The sequence below is a fragment of the Hypanus sabinus genome, chromosome 8, assembly GCF_030144855.1.
Source record: "Hypanus sabinus isolate sHypSab1 chromosome 8, sHypSab1.hap1, whole genome shotgun sequence".
Lineage (NCBI taxonomy): Eukaryota > Metazoa > Chordata > Chondrichthyes > Myliobatiformes > Dasyatidae > Hypanus > Hypanus sabinus.
In genome coordinates this window covers 43437599-43454591 of record NC_082713.1, presented here as the reverse complement: position 1 = coordinate 43454591, position 16993 = coordinate 43437599, and positions in this window count along the sequence as shown.

The window sequence follows — 16993 nt, the reverse complement described above, 5'->3', positions numbered from 1 at the left end:
CTTCAGGCTTCTGTATCTCCTACCTGATGGTAACAGTGAGAAAAGGGAGAAACAGGCTGCTATAGTCATAGTTCCAAGTAAATTTATTATCAAGGTACATAAATGTCACCATGTAGAACCATGGGATTTATTTTCATACTCAATAAATCCAGTAACCATGATAGGCATCTGTTAGTCTTGTGAGACCATGGATTTGTGCCTTGGAAGGTTTCCAGAGTGCAAGTCTGGGGTGTGGGAGACCGGCAGTTGCCCAAGCTGCAAGCCTTCCCCTCTTCGTGCCATTGGTGTTGTCCAAGGACTCAAGCAACTTGGCACTGGTATCGTCGCAGAGCAATGTGTTAAGTGCCTTGCTCAAAGACACAACACGCTGCCTCAGCTGAGGCTTGAACCAGTGACCTTCAGATCACTAGACCATGTGCCAACACAATGGTAATAATAGTCTACAGTGTGCAAAAGACAACAAACTGCAAATACAAATTGAAAGAGACAAAAAAAAAGCAATAAATAACAATAACATGAGATGAAGAGTCCTTGAAAGAGAGCCCATAGGTTGTGGGAACAGTTCAGCATTGGGGCGAGTGATGTTGAATGAAGTCATCCGCTCTAGTTCAAAAGCCTAATGGTTGAGGGGTAGTGTCTATTCATGAACCAGGTGGTGCTGGTCCTAAGGTTCCTGTACCACCTTCCTGATAGCAGCAGTGAGAAGAGAACATGCAGGATTAGGCTATTTGGCCCATCAAATCTGTTCTGCCATTTCATCATGACTGATGAACATCAAACCATTCTCCTGCCTTTTCCCCACAACCTTTCATGCATTGACTAAAAAAGAACCTATCAACCTCTGCCTTAAATATACCCAATGATCTGACCTCCACAACCGTCTACGGCAATGAATTTCACAGGTTCACCACCTTCCTCATCTCGGTTCTAAATGGATGTCCCTCTACTGTGAATCTGAGCCCTCAGGTTCCGGACTTCCCCACATAGGAAACATTCTCTCCATATCCACTCCATCTGGGCCTTTCAACATTTGATAGGTTTCAATGAGATCCACCCCTTATTCCTCTAAATTCCTGCAAGTAGAGACACAGGGCCATCAATCACTGCTCATACGATAAGCCTTTCATTCATTCATTCCCAGAATCATTCTCGTGAACCCCCTCTGAACTTTCCCCAATGTCAGTGCATCCTTTCTTAGATAGGGCCCAAATCTGCTACAATACTCCAAGTGAGGCCTCACCAGTGCTTTATAAAGCCTCAACATTACATCCTTGAAACTATATTCTACTCCTCTCGAAATGAGTGCTAACATTGCACTCGCCTTCCTCCTTTAGGAAATCTTAAACAAAGGCTTTCAGGAACCTTTGCACCTTGGATTTTTGAATTTTCTTCCCACTTAGAAAAGTTTGTGCTTGTATTCCTTCTGCCAAAGTGCATGAGCAGGCATCTCTTGACTCTGTATTCCATCTGCCACTTCTTTGCCCATTCTCCTAATCTGCCCAAGTCCTCCTTCAGCCACTCTGCTTCCTCAACACTACCTATCTTCATATCATCGGCAAACTTGGCCACAAAGCCATCAATTCTGTCACCCAAATCAATAACAAACAACATTTAAAGAATTGGTTCTAATACTGAGCTCACCAGAAGCCAATCAGAAACGTCTCCCTTTGTCCCATGCTTTGCTTCCAACCAATCAGCCAATACTCTATCCATGCTAGCATCTTTCTTGTAATATCATGGGCTCTTATCTTGTTAAGTAGTCTCATGTGTGGCATCTTGTCAAAGGCCTTCTGAAAATCCAAATGCACAAAATCAACCAATTTTTCTTTGTCTATACTGCTTGTTATTTCCTCAAAGAATTCCAACAGATTTGTCAGGCAAGATTTTCCCTTAAGTAAACCATGCAAACTTTTGCCTAATTTATCATGTGCCTCAAAGTATCCTGTAACCACATCCTTAACAATCAAGCAAACACAAGGTTAATAGCAGGATTCTTAGCCATGTGGAGGAACATAGGGGTCTAGGGGTCCATGTCCATAGATCCCTCAAGTTGCCATGCAAGCTGATAGATTGGTTAAGTGTTTTATGACGTGTTGACCTTCATTAGTAGGAGGTTTGTTTTGAAGAGTCGCAATGTAATGCTTCAGTTGTCCAAAACTTAGAATATGTATTCAGTCATAAACAAGAAAAAATCTGAATATTCTGGAAACCCAAGCAACACAGACAAAATGCCGGAGGAACTCAGCAGACCAGCCAGCACCTAGAAAAATAGTAAAGTCAAAATTTAAGGCCAAAACCCTTCAGTCCTGGTTGCCTCTTTATAGGTAGGAAGTGGAAGATTTGTCCAGTGTGCAGAGGAGATTTACGAGGATGCTACCTGGATCAGAGAACAGGTCTTATGAGGAATGATTGAGCGAGCCAGGGATTTTCTTCTTGGAGTGCTGGAGGATGAGAAGTGACTTGATGTACAATGTAACAAGAGGCAGAGATTGAGTGGGCAGCCAGAGACTTTTCACGGGACAGAAATGGCTAATACGGGGGCATAATTTTAAGGTGATCGGTTTGACGAGTAGGACGGAGGATGTCAGAGATAAACTTTTTATACAGAGAGTGAGTGGTGTGTGGAGTGTGTGGAGTGTGTGGCCAGGGATGGTGGCAGAGGCAGATATATTACGGACATTTAAGAGACACTTAGATAGGTACACAGATGAAAGGGAAATGGAGAGTTATGCGGGAGGGAATGGTTAGGTTGCTTTTAGGATAGGTCAAAGGTCAGTACAACATCTCTATGCTGTCATGTACTGTAGTCCATGTTCTAGAAGCAATAGAGCTCTGCAACCCAACTCTGTCATTCACAAAAGTCATGATTTTGCTTTGTTCATTATCCCAGCTACTCATGGAAGTATGTGTGCCAAGCGCGAGAAACTGGGCTTTGTATAGGTGAGTACTTTGTCAGCGTGGACACAATGGCCTTTTTCTGTGTTGTGTGGCTCTGTGACTAACCCCACATCCTCTGTTTCCTTTAATCTTTCAGCCTCAATCTTGAACATACCTAAGGGCTGAGCAATTTCCCTGTCTTGAGGAATGGAATTCCGAAGACTTACAGTCCACTTCATTTACTTATTAACAATACAAGCCCACGACCCCAATTAACCCTGAACTTATCACAGGACAATTTACAATAACCAATTGACCTATCCGGTATGTCTTTGGACTGTGGGAGGAAACCGGAGCACCCAAGGAAAACCCACGTATTCCACGGGGAGGACGTACAGAGACTCCATACAGAACAGTGCGGAATTGAACTCCAAACTCCCAAATGCCCCAAACTGTAATAGCTGCTATGCTACTTGCTAAAGTTCTTCTCATCTTGGTCCTGAATGGCTGATCTCTTGTTCCAAATTCTAAATGTTCCAGTGAGAGGATACCCTTCTCATTTTTCTGGACTCCACTGAGTATAGATTCAACCCTGCTAATCTGTCCTAATACAGTAAACACTCCTGGCAAACATTCTGTTCACAGCCAACACTACCACTTGCACAATGATAAAAATGTTCTGACAGCAGGAAGCTATTCAGGTCATTGTGTCTGTGCTAGATTAAAAAAAAGCAACCTAGCTTAATTTCATCTTCCAGCTCTTAAAGTAAAATTCCAGGTACTCTCTAAAATGACAATGCTTTTAGTCTGTATCATTGTCCCTTCCATCCTAAGAGAATTTTTCATTATCCTCCCTCCAGACTGCCTAGCAAATGCTTTAAGTCTGAGCTTCCATTATATTAATTTCCCACTAAATCTAAACACTTAAATCAAATCACCATTCAACCTTCTAAGTATGTATTGGGGAAATCCAACTTGTTTCTGTATTGTCTCATTGTCCAGATAAATTACATTGCCCCTCTCCAAAACCAATAAATCTTCCATCAGAATTGGCTACAGCTCTTCAGGTTGATCTACTCAGTAATTAGTATGAAGGGGGCATTAGCTGCAGCATGTTCCTGTATATTCCAAGTCTTTCTATATAAAGCATTCCCTAAATCTTAGTTTGCTATTTCATTTCATGTTTCCCTTCTTCAAATACTATAAGGGGCAATGATGATAAGGCGCTGTTAGATAGGCTCTTAACTTAATCTGGCTCATTACTAAATCCAATATTACCACCTTCTCCCTAACATCCGCACATATAACTGAAAACTGCGAATCTGAGCACCTTCTAGAAATCCAGACATGAATTATTTTACTGATATCAAATTATATGGAAGTTAAAATACCTCATTAAATACCCCTCCCCTCATTTTTGCTCTTTATTTCCTCCATTAATCTAATATTTCTCTTCACAACTATTATTAGAAGGCCTATGTACAACTCCCATTGGATTCATAAATCCTTTCTTGTTTCTTAATTATATCCATACATGTCTCTACAGCTTGCTCACTCTCATTATAACCACTCAGTCACTTGGTTCAATCCTTAATAAATTAGATTGATCCTCCTCCTCTAACACTGCCCCCCATCATTCCTGTAGATCTTCAATAGGAACTAAATCTAGAGTTTCTACCTTATAGCCTGGTCAATCATGGCTACCATGTCACAAGTCCCAAGCCACATCTGCATCCGTAGCTATTCAATTGTTCTCTTTGCGTTCCATCCTTTTGAGACTAGATCACATAAACGGACCACAAACTCTGATCTGTCCTTCTATTGCTTTAATCACATTTGCCTTCTGCTTGGTTTAATAAATTAATGTTCTGTTTTCCACCGTGGTGCACTGTTTCTAGCTTATTTTCTAATTAATTTAATTTGTTCTCGTACAGTTGTCACTGCCTTATCTGAAGTACTGAGTGTAGCACTGCTTTCCCTATTTAAAATGGATTATTTGTGTGTGAGAAGGAAATTAGAATGATTCTTAGAATGGCTATGTTTCCTTGTGAAGGAATGTTTGACAGTTGGGCTTTTGGAGGTTAAACGAGGATTTGTTTGAAATATATAAGATCCTGATGAGTATTAACATTGTGTATATAGAAAATCTATATCTAGGGATCACTATTTAAATAATTGATGAGGTACGATTTTTTCCCTCTCAGATGGTCATGTGCTTTTGGAACTTGCTTCTTCAAAGTATTAGAGGCAGAGATTTTGAATTTTTTTAAGGCAGATATAGATACTTGATAATCAAGGACGTGAAAGGTTGCCATGGATTTACTGAAATGTAGTATTAAGATTGTAATCATGATCTTTGTAAATGATGAAGCAGGCACAAGGGGCTGGTTGGCCTGCTCCTGCTCCTAATTGGTATGTTTCATTTGAGTCCTTCACCAAAAATCTTCCTGCTCTATTGTTTAGTTTAAAAATATTTTTGTTCACTTTGTTTATTCTTTGTGATAGAGAAGTGATCTCAGCCAGATAAGGCTGTGGCACTAAAAGATACAGTTGCTTCCTGACACTCTTGTCCACCACTCCTCCCTAAATCATATGTGTTCCTCCTTAATCTTCTAATAGTTATATCAGTTTACACATTGCTCAGTTATAGTTCACACTCGGTTACGTTAGTGGTTAGTGTTATGATTTTACTAGGATCATTGGAAATGAAATCACAACTAACTTCAGTTCAAAGCACGTTTATTATTGAAGTATCGTTGCTGTATATGACATTGAAATTCATTTTCCTCACAATCACAAAACAAAGAACAATGGAACCAAACAGTTCAAAGATAAACATCAAACCCTCCTCCCTCCGCACATAAAAATATTGCACAAACAGCAACAAAAAGAAGAGTGAAACACAGAACGTAAAACACATATTTCAGTACAGTTCCATTAACAATATATGTATATCAGTGAGCAGGGTGTTATTGTAAATAAGGTTCAGGAACTTCAAGCTCAAATAGCCAGGAGTGTGATGTGCTATTGATAAAATAAACTTGCCTTAAAAAGACAATGGACTGGGCATTAAATACTTCCAGGTACAAAATACAGTGACTTTTGGGCCAACAGTTTTTTGGGGCAGCCATTTATTTGGAACATTTCTTAAAGAACTAGAAATAATTGATCAAATAGCTGGGATTTCTTTTGTTTATTTGGGACACTATGCCACTTAATTGGGACAATAGACTCTTGCCAAACAGTTTCTAAATAGGTTAGTCACGTTCAGTTACTGTGGCCATTGGGCACGGCACTGTGCTTAGAGTGAACAGTTTTTAAAAATATCATCATTTACATGTGTTTGTGTTCAAAAGCAGTGATTTTGGTCACTGATATTTGGCGAGAAGTAAACAGTAAGACAATTCAGAACTGGTTTGCTCACTACAGTTTCAAGCAATCAGGCTTGGAAATGTCAGAGATGGTTGGAAGTAAAAAAGAAATGACTTCACTACTTCAACAAATTTGGAACTACAAAGAGTTTGAAGTTATTGACAATCATTTTGAGTTTTACAATGAAAATGAAGATTTGGAGGATGCAAATGTTGAAAGCATTGTACAAAGGCAGACCATTATCTGCTCTAGGTGTCTGCCCTGATTATGTTAATTTACAATCTGTTATGTATCCCGTAACTGGATAACTCACCAGCAAAGATAGAGAGGTCCGTTGGAGTCTGATGGCACTATTTTCGAATGGTTTTATTCATAAAGGGGGGCACAAAAGTAAGGTTATTACAAACACTCAGAACATATACATTGGCAAAACTCAATCTAAAGCGCGGGTATAGCAATAATCATCATTAAGAAATAATCTCGACTGTTGTCTAGGGGATAATATATTGTCCGTTGGAAATATAAAAGTCACTCAGAAGTCTGCAGGCTTCAGTCTTTTTTGGGGAATCGCTGGGTTTCACGTGTTTCAGAGAGAGTGAGGAGAAACGACAAAACTTGCCCTGGTCTTTGACGAAGCAACTCCGGAGCGCACGTGGCTTTTGACTGGCTTCCAGCTATCACAGGAGCATTGAGCGATCGAGTCCTTCTGGTGCGTCTCTCTGGGGTACCGCCTCCTGCAGTCCCCTTTTATCTTGACTTGCAGAGTTGTAGATGTCCATCAAAGTAGGATGATGCAATCCCCACCCCCACATTGCCCGAGGGTGTCCATATCCGTGGTAGCTGTCACGTAGCAGGGTCTTGCCCTTCGCACAGGTGTCTCTAAGAGCCATGGCCAAAACCGTTACACTGTCTCTCATTTGCCTGGGTCCGAGACCTGAATTAATAGTGCTCTTGCGATTCTCCGGAAGGAGGGGGCTGCTCCTGCCCCTTCGGCCCCTCAGAGCTGTGGTACATTCATAACAAATCAATTAAAAGAATATGGTAGCGTATAGTGGATGAATTCATCCGACAATAGCTATTAGTAACTGACACACAATATTACAGCAGAATTTGTCTTTTATATACCTTTTTAACTATTTCCAGGAAAATTTGGCTAATTGGAGCATCCACTTAATTGGGTCAAAAATGTATTGATCCTGACCCACTTAACCAGACACCACTGTATTCTGGAAGGAGATAAATTATAAGCCCACAAACATGGCTTAAGTAGTGGGTAAATGATTGGAAATCCTTCTATGAGACCAGATATACAGTATAAGTATTTGGATAGACAGGGCCTGATTAGTGACAGTCATCATGGCTTTGCCTACGGGAGGTTGAATTTAACCAATTTTTTAAGGAGGTTACTCGGAAAGACAGTGAAAGTTGTCTATGTGGACCTGAGCAAGGCCTTTGACAAAGTCCCACTTGGGAGGCTGGTCAAGAAGGTTCAGTCGCTTGGCATTCAGGATGAGGTAGAAAATTGGATTAGATTTTGGCTTCATGGGAGAAGCCAGAGAAAGAACCTTATGTAGTAAGGTGATAAATTTATAGTTGGTCTTTAAGCTGTGCAGAAAGAGTAGAGCAGTGGGTAAGCACTCACCCTTGAGGCCCGCCAGTGTTGACTGTCAACGAGCAGGACATGTTATCTAATCGACACTGGTTCTGGTTTCCCAATGAGGAAGTCAGGGATCCAGTTGCAAAGGGAGATGCAGAGGCCCAGGTTTTGGAGCTTATTGATTAGAACTGACAGTATGATGGTGTTGAATGCTGAGCTGTAATCAATAAAGAGCAGTCAAACATAGATATTACTATTGTCCGGTGATCTAAGGATCAGTGGACAGCCAGTGAGATTTCATCCACTGAAGACCTATTGTGGCAATAGGCAAATTGCACTGTGTCCAAGCTTTTGCTTAGGCAGGAGTTGATTCTGGCCATGGCTAAACTCTGAAAGCACTTCATCACAGTAGATGTGAGTGTAGCTGGGCAGTAGTCATTGAGGCAGTTTACTCTCCACTTCTTGGGCACTGGTGTGATTGTTGCCCTATTGAAGCAGGTAGGAAACTCTGACTGCAGCAGCGAGAGATTGAAGATGTCCTTTAACACCCTCACCAGTTGGTTGGCACAGGTTTGCAGTGTCCTACCAGGTTCACCATCTGAGCCTGACTCCTTTACCCTCATGAAAGATGCTCTGATGTCATCCTCTGAGACAGAGATTACAGGGTTACCAGATGATGCAGAGATTTGCCCAGGTGTTGTTTTAATCTCCATTTCAAAGTGTGTATAAAAGGCATTGAGCTCATCTGGTAATGAATCTTCATAGCCATTCCTGATGTTAGGCTTCACCTTGTAGGAAGTAATGGCCTGAAAATATCTCGCAGCTACCTTCATTTGGAATTATTTTTCTTACTCTTAAATTAGCTTTCTGTAGGTCATATTTGGGCTTCTTGTATCACCAGTATTGAGTGCCACAGATCTAGCACTCAGCAAGCTACAAATCAATGTGTTCATCCATAGCTTTTGGTTTTGATGTGTCTGGTATGTGCTCGAAGGCACATTCGTCCAGACTGATCTTGCTGAAGTTGGTGGCAACTGTGGCATATTCATTCAGATTCAAAGATGAATCCCTGAATATTGTCCAGTCTGCTTACTCAAAGCTGCCTTGTAAGCACTCCTCCGCCTCTCTTGACCATACCTTCTTGGTCTTTACCTCTAATGCTGCAGTCTTTAGTCTCTGCCTATACAAAAGGAGTAGATGTATAGCCCGGTGTTCAGACTTTCCAAAGTGTGGGTGTGAGATGGTACAGAGACTATTCTTAATGGTGGTATAAAAGTGGGCAAGTGTTGGCTCCTCTGGTTCCACAGGTGATATGTTGTTCAAAGACTTCTTTAAGCTGGCCTGGTTGAAATCCCCTCGATGATAGGAAGGCATCAGACTGTGCTGTTTCAAGACTGCTGATCAGGATTCTCAACTCCTCCAGAACCTGCCTGATGTGAACCTGAGGTGGGATATACACTGCTACCAGGATGATAACAGACCCTCTCTTGGCAGATAGAATAGGTGACCCTTGATGGCTAGATGTTCCAGATCAGGTGAGCAGAGCTGAGACAGAACCGTCACGTTTGTGCCTCATGATGAGTTAATCATGAAGGATACTCTCCTTCCTCTACCTTTAAAAGACTCAACTGACATGTCGGGATGGTGAATGCTGAAGCCATCGTGCTGCAGAGCTGTGTCCAAATTTGTGGGGGTTTGTCATGTTTCTATGAAGTAAAGTACACAGCAGTCCCTGATTTCTCCCTGATACAGCAATCTTTCTCAATTTTATTTTTAATTTCAGGAACTGCATTCACCAGTAGGAAGTGGGAGTCTAAAGCTTCTGTGTTTCAATTGTACCTGTAGCCCAGTGTACCTTCCCTGCTTCTGGTTTTTTAATCAGTGGAAGCAAAGAGAATAAAAACAAGGAAGCTGTGTCGAACCTTTCTAAATGTAAAGCAGTATATGGATTTTACTAAGAGATTTGACAAAGTTCCCAAATGGTTGGCTCATTCAGAAATTCAGGAGGTATGGGATCCAGGAAACGTCATTAAATGCCTTACTAAAATCCATACACTGCTCTACCTTCATCAATTTGTTTTGTCACTTCCTCAAAGAATTCAAGAATTGTGAGGGGCAAGGCCTGCTCCTTACAAAGCCTGTTGACTCACCCTTATCAGACTATGCCTCTCCAAATGCTCATAAAACCTGTCTCTAAGAATCCTCTCCGATAGCTTGTGAACCACTGACTTTAGACTCATCGATCTATAATTCTCATGGCTATCCCCAACGAGAATTGAAAACATCCTAGAATCTTTACAGCAACACATACAAAATGCTGGAGGAACTCATCAGGCCAGGCAGCATCTAAGGAAAAGAGTGAACAGCTGATACTTTGGGCTGAGACCCTTCATGTGTTGCTCAGGTGTAAGCTGTCCAGTTTGTACAGTAATGCCTTCCACAGAAGAAATCCCAATGATCCATAGATATGAAACCAATTCTTCAGCCAGACATTCATCTGCCAAATCAACCTATTCTTTCCCTCACTGATGTGTGGCACATTCAGCAAACTAGAAACTAGTAGTCTTGAGGTGTTGCTTTTCAGCTTCCTACTGAACTCTCTATATTACCTCTCCAGGACCTCATCCTTTTTCCAACCTATGTTATTGATACCAACATGTTCAACAACTTTAGGCTGTATACACTCCCCTTTAAGAATGCCATGGATCCGAAATGAAATGTCCCTGACCCTGGCACCTGAGGGGCAACATAACATCCAGGAGTCTCTTTCACATCCACAAAATCCCCTGTCTATTCTCCAAAATATTCAATCTCCTTTCACCACTGTTCTCCTCTTCACCCCCTTCCCCTCTGAGCCACAGAGCCAAACTTGGTGCCAGAGACTTAGTTGCTGCTGTTTCCCCTCAGTCATAGAAAAGTATAGCACAGAAACAGGCCCTTCAGCCCATCTAGTCCATGATAAACCATTTAGACTGCCTACTCCCATCAACCTGCATCAGGACCACTGTCCTCCATATCGCTAGCTTCCATGTACTTATCAAAACTTCTCTTAAATGTATAAATCAAGCTTGTATGCACCACTTAAGCTGGCAGCTCATTCCGCACTCTCATGCCCCTCTGAGTGAGTAAGTTTCCCCTCATTTTCCCCTTAAACATTTGACCTTTCACCCTTAACCCATGACCTCTGTTTATAGTCCCACCCAACCTCAGTGGAAAAAGCCTGCTTGTATGTATACCCTATGTATACCCCTCAGAATCTTGGATATCTCTATCAAATCTCCTCTTAGTCTTCTACATTCTGAGAATAAAGTCCTAATGTATTGAATCTTTCCTTATAACTCAGATCTTCTACATCAGCCAACAACCCGGTAAATTTCCTCTGTATCTTTCAACCTTTTTTACATCTTACCTGTAGGCAGGTGACCAAAATTACACACAATACTCCAAATTAGATTTCATAAATGTCTTATCCAACTTCAATTTAACACCTTATCTCCTGTGCTCAATATATTGATTTATGAAAGCAAATGTGCCAAAAGCATTCTTTTTGACCCTATCTACCCGTGATGTCACTTTCAAGGAATTATGTACCGGTATTCTCAAATACCTTTGTTCTATCACACTCCACAGTGCCCTACCTTTTGCTGTGTAAGATCTACCCTGGTTGGTCCTACTGAAGTACAACACCTTGCACTTGTCTGCATTAAATTCCACCTGCCATTTTCAGCTCATTTTTCCAGCTGGTCCAGATTCCTCTGCAAGCATTGCTAGACTTCCTCACTGTTGATAGATGATAAACAACGACGGACCCACCACCGATCCCTGCGGCATTCCACTAGTTCCAGGCTTCCAGCTAGAGAGGGAACCATCTACCACCACTCTCTGCCTTGCCAACAAAGCCAGTGTCTAATCCAATTTACTACTTCATCTGGAGTGCCGAGTGAGTGAATCTTCTGACCAACCTCCCATGTGCGTCCTTGTCAAATCCTTACTAACATCCATGTAGACAACATTCACTGCCTTGCTTTCATCGATTCTCCTGGTAACTTCCTCAAAAAACTCTATAACATAGGTTGGATGTGACCTACCTCACACAAAATCTTGCTAACTATACTTAATCAGTCCATGTCTATTCAAATACTTATATATCCGTTCTCTTAGAATATCTTCCAATAATTTTTCCACTTCTGATGTCAGGCTCATCGGACTGTAATTTCCTGGTTTATTTTAGAGCCTTTCTTGAACAGTGGAAAAACATTGCTTATCCTCCAATCCTCTACCTGTCACCAAGAATGATTTAAATATCTCTGCTAGGGCCCCAGCAATTTCTGCATTTGCCCCCCACAGGTTCTGAGGCAACAGCTTGTTCGGTCCTGGGGATTTGTCCACCCTAATTCAGAATCTGAATCAGGTTTATTATCACCGGCATGTGACGTGAAATTTGTTAACTTAGCAGCAGCAGTTCAATGCAAAACATAATCTAGCAGCGAGAGAAAAAAATAAATAAAATAAAAATAATAATAAATAAACAAGCACATAGATTGAATAGATTACAAAAAAGTGCAAAAAACAGCAATACTGTATATTTTTTAAAAAGTCAGGTAGTGTCCAAAGATTCAATGTCCATTTAGGAATCGGATGGCAAAAAGGACGAAGCTGTTTCTGAATCGCTGAGTGTGTACCTTCAGGCTGCTGAACCTCCTCCCTGATGGTAACAGTGAGAAAAGGGCATGCCCTGGGTGCTGGAGGTCCGTAATAATGGATGCTGCCATTCTGAGACATCGCTCCCTAAAGATATCCTAGGTACTTTGTAGGCTAGTACCCAAGATGGAGCCGATTATATTTACAACCTTCTGCAGCTTCTTTCGGTCCTGTGCAATAGCCCCCTCCCCCCCACCCCATACCAGACAGTGATGTCAGAATGCTCTCCACAGTACAACTGTAGAAGTTTCTGAGTGTATTTGTTGATATGCCAAATCTCTTCAAACTCCTAATAAAGTATAGCCGCTGTCTTGCCCTCGTTATAACTACATCAATATGTTGGGACCAGGTTAGATCCTCAGAGATCTTGACACCCAGGAACTTGAAACTGCTCACTCTCTCCACTTCTGATCCCTCTGTGAGGATTTGCCTCAGGGCGGCAAACTCTTCCTCTGCTATCTATATAGGGTTTATGAAGTTGATACTACTTTGCCACACTACTATAGACTCTGTGTCTGTATCTTGAATAAATACAGACACAAAAAATTTATTTAAGATCTCCCTCATCTCTCTGGCTCCACACATAGATTACCAATCTGTCCTTCCAGAGGACCAATTTTGTCCCTTGAAATCCTTTTGCTCTTAACACATCTGTAGAATCCCCTAGGATTCTCCCTCACTTGGTCTGCTAGGGCAAACTCATTCCTTCTTTTAGTCCTCTTGATTTTCTTCTGAAGTGTTCTCTTCCATTTTGTATACTCTATAAACACCCACTCTTGCCAGATTATTTCTATTATTATCAAAATTGGCCTTTCTCAAATTTTGAATCTCAAACTGAGAACCAGACCTACCTTTCTGTATATTTACTTTGAAACTAATGGCATTGTGATCACTAGATGCAAAGTATTACTCTGCACAGACTTCTGTCACCTGCCCTGATGCATTCTTTAATAGCAGATCAAGTATCGCATGCGCTCTCATTTCTGTACACATATGACAAACTCTATCTGTAGTCCTTTTATAGTATGTGGAAAGTTAAAATCATTTACCACAACAATCTTATGTCTCTTGCAACAGTCTGCAAATTTGTTCCATTAAATCCTCAGTATGTTGGGTGGTCTGTAATATAGCCCCATTAAAGTGGTCATACCTTTGTTATTTTTCAGTTCCACCCATAATTCCTTCCTAGACATGTTCTCCAATCTGTCCTGACCGAGCACAGCTGTGACATTTTCCCTGACTGATAACACCAACCCTCTTCCTTCAATCCCTCCTACTCTGTTGTATTTAAAACAACTGAATGCTGGAATATTGAGCTGCTAGTCCTGCCCCCCCCCCCCCACAAATCAATGTCTCACTAATAGCTACAATATCATAATTTCAGGTGTTGATCCATGCCCTGAGTTCATCTTCCTTCCCTACGATACTTCTTGCATTGAAATATATGCAGCTCAGGCTATTAGTCACACCATGCTCAACCTTTTGATTCCTGACTTTGTCTGATGTATCCACAACCTCTCCACTAAATGTTCTAGCACTCTTGTTCCTGTCCCCCTGTAACTCTAGTTTAAACCCCTCTGTGCAGCGAAAGCAAACCTTCCTGCTAGGATATTAATCGTTCCTTCCAGTTCGGGTGCAAACCACCTCTTCTGTACCTTGTACGTGTCCCTCCTGACTGTAAGAGGCATGCCTGTTTTTGAGGGTAATGGCCACAAGGGTAGTCTGCACTACCTGCCCATTCCTTTTCCCTCTTCTGACAGTCACCCAGCCTCCTGCAACTTAAGTGTTAACTACCTTCCTGGGGTTTTTATCTATCACCTTCTCATTCTGGCAAATGAGCTGAAGATCATCCAGATCCAGCTCTAGTTCCCTAATATTCCCTAAGACGTTGCACCCACATGCACTTCTTGTTGGGGTAGTCGTCAGGTGGTCTCTGAGGTACCCCACATGCTGCAGGTGGAGCACACCACTGACCTGGGTTCTATGCTCATTACTGTAGCTGGGCACATGTAGATAAGCAAACAGGAGCTTGACAGAAATCCCAAACTCAGCTCTGCCTCTCCTTGCCAAATCTTCTTGAGCCAAAACCTTAGCTACTTGCTCTGAAGATGGCCCACTTACACCATGACTGCTGAGTCCACAATGCACGGTGGAGGCATTCTGACTGGTTGCATCAGAATCCAGCATGGAGCCCCCAATGCACAGGATCGCAAAAGGCTGCTGAATCTTGTAGACTTAGATGATTCCACCACTGGAACAATCCTCTTTGCCACTCAGGTCATCTTCATGAGGCAGTACTTCAAGAAGGTGGTAAGGATCCTCACCATATGGGACATGCCTTCTTTGTGTTTCTACTACTGGGAGGGAAATATAGAAGCCTGAAGACACACACTCAGCATTTTAAGAACAGCTTCTTCCCTTCTGCCATCAGTGTGTTCAATCCTGATGCCAGGATGCTGTTCTTTGACTACAACTCAGCAGTTAACGCACTAGCTGACAATCAACACTGGTGCACCTCAGGGATGTGTGCTTAGCTCAGTACTCTGCTCTCTCTGCACCCATGACAGTGTGGCCAGGCACAGCTCAAATGCCATCTATCAATTTGCTGATGACACAACTATTGGCAAAATTGCAGATGGTGTCAGGAGGGTGTACCGGAGCGAGATATATCTGCTAGTTGAGTAGTGTTGCAGCAACAACCTTCCACTCAACCTCAGTGAGACCAAAGAACGGGTTGTAGACTTCAAAAGGGGTAAGAAGAGGGAACACATACCAGTCCTCATAGAGGGGTTAGAAGAGGAAAGAGTGAGCAATTTCAAGTTCAAAGCAAACTTTATTATCAGAGTACATACATGTCATCACATACAACCCTGAGAATCTTCTTCCTGTGGGCATAATCACAGATCTATAGAATGGTAACTGTAAGCAGGATCAATGAAAGATCAAGTAGAGCATATGTTATGAATGTACCACGGCTCTGAGGGGCCGAAGCCCCCTCCTTCCGGTGAATCGCAAGAGCACTATTAATTCGGGTCTCGGACCCAGGAAAATGAGAGACAATGTAACGGTTTTGGCCATGGCTCTTAGAGACACCTGTGCTAAGTGCATGACCCTGCTACGTGACAGCTACCACAGATATGGACACCCTCGGGCAATGTGGGGGTGGGGATTGCATCACCCTACTTTGATGGACATCTACAACTCTGCAAGTCAAGATAAAAGGGGACTGCAGGAGGCGGTACCCCAGTGACGCACCAGAAGGACTCGATTGCTCAACGCTCCCGTGATAGCTGGAAGCCAGTCAAAAGCCACGTGCGCTCCGTAACTTCTCTGCCTGGGGTGTGGATGGCTGAGGATACCGAGAAGGACTTCGAACTAATACCAGGAAAACAACGCTCCCCTGATTCAATGGAGTTGCTTCATCAAAGACCCGGGCAAGTTTTTCCGTTTCTCCTCACTCCCTCTGAAAAACGTGAAACCCAGCAATTCCCCAAAAAGACTGAAGCCTGCAGACTTCTGAGTGACTTTTATATTTCCAACGGACAATATATTATCCCCTAGACAACCGTCGAGATGATTTCTTAATGATGATTATTGCTATACCCGCGCTTTAGATTGAGTTTTGCCGATGTATATGGTCTGAATGCTTGTATTAACCTTACTTTTGTGCCCCCCTTTATGAATAAAAACGTTCGAAAATAGTGCCATCAGACTCCAATGGACCTCTCTATCTTTGCTGGTAAGTTATCCAGTTACGGGATACGTAACACATATAAGACAGTAAACTGTGCATATGCAACTATAAATAAATATCAAAAAATAATGAGAGAATGAAATAACAAAGTAAAGAATCCTTAAAATAAGATAATGTTGTAGTGGTAGCATCTCAATAGATGAGTGTAGTTATTCTCTGTTGTTCAGGAGCCTGATGGCTGAGGGGTAGTAACTTCATAAAATCCCAGTGGTGCAAGTCCTGAGGTACTTGTACCTTCTACCTGATGGCAGCAGCGAGAAGAGAGCATGACTTGGGAGATGAGGATATTTGATTATGGATACTGCTTTCTTATGACAATGTTCCATGTAGATGAGATCAATGGTTGAGGGAGCTTTACCAGTGATGTACTGTGTTGAATCCCCTACTATTTTCCATTCTAAGACATTGGTGTTACCATACCAGGCCATAATGCAGCCAGTCAAAACACTTTCCAACTATGCTTCTGTAGACATTTGTCTAAGTTTTTGATTTCTTGCCAAATCTCTGCACACTCCTCATGGAAGTAGAGGCAGTTGTACTTTCTTTGCATTTATATGATGGGTCCGTGATAGGTTCTCTGACATAGTAATGCCTAGGTCTTTAAAGATACAATCTTCATCTCTGAGCCTCCAGTAAGGACTAGATCATAGACCTCTTGAAGTCTACTATCAGTTCCTTAGTCTAGCTAACAT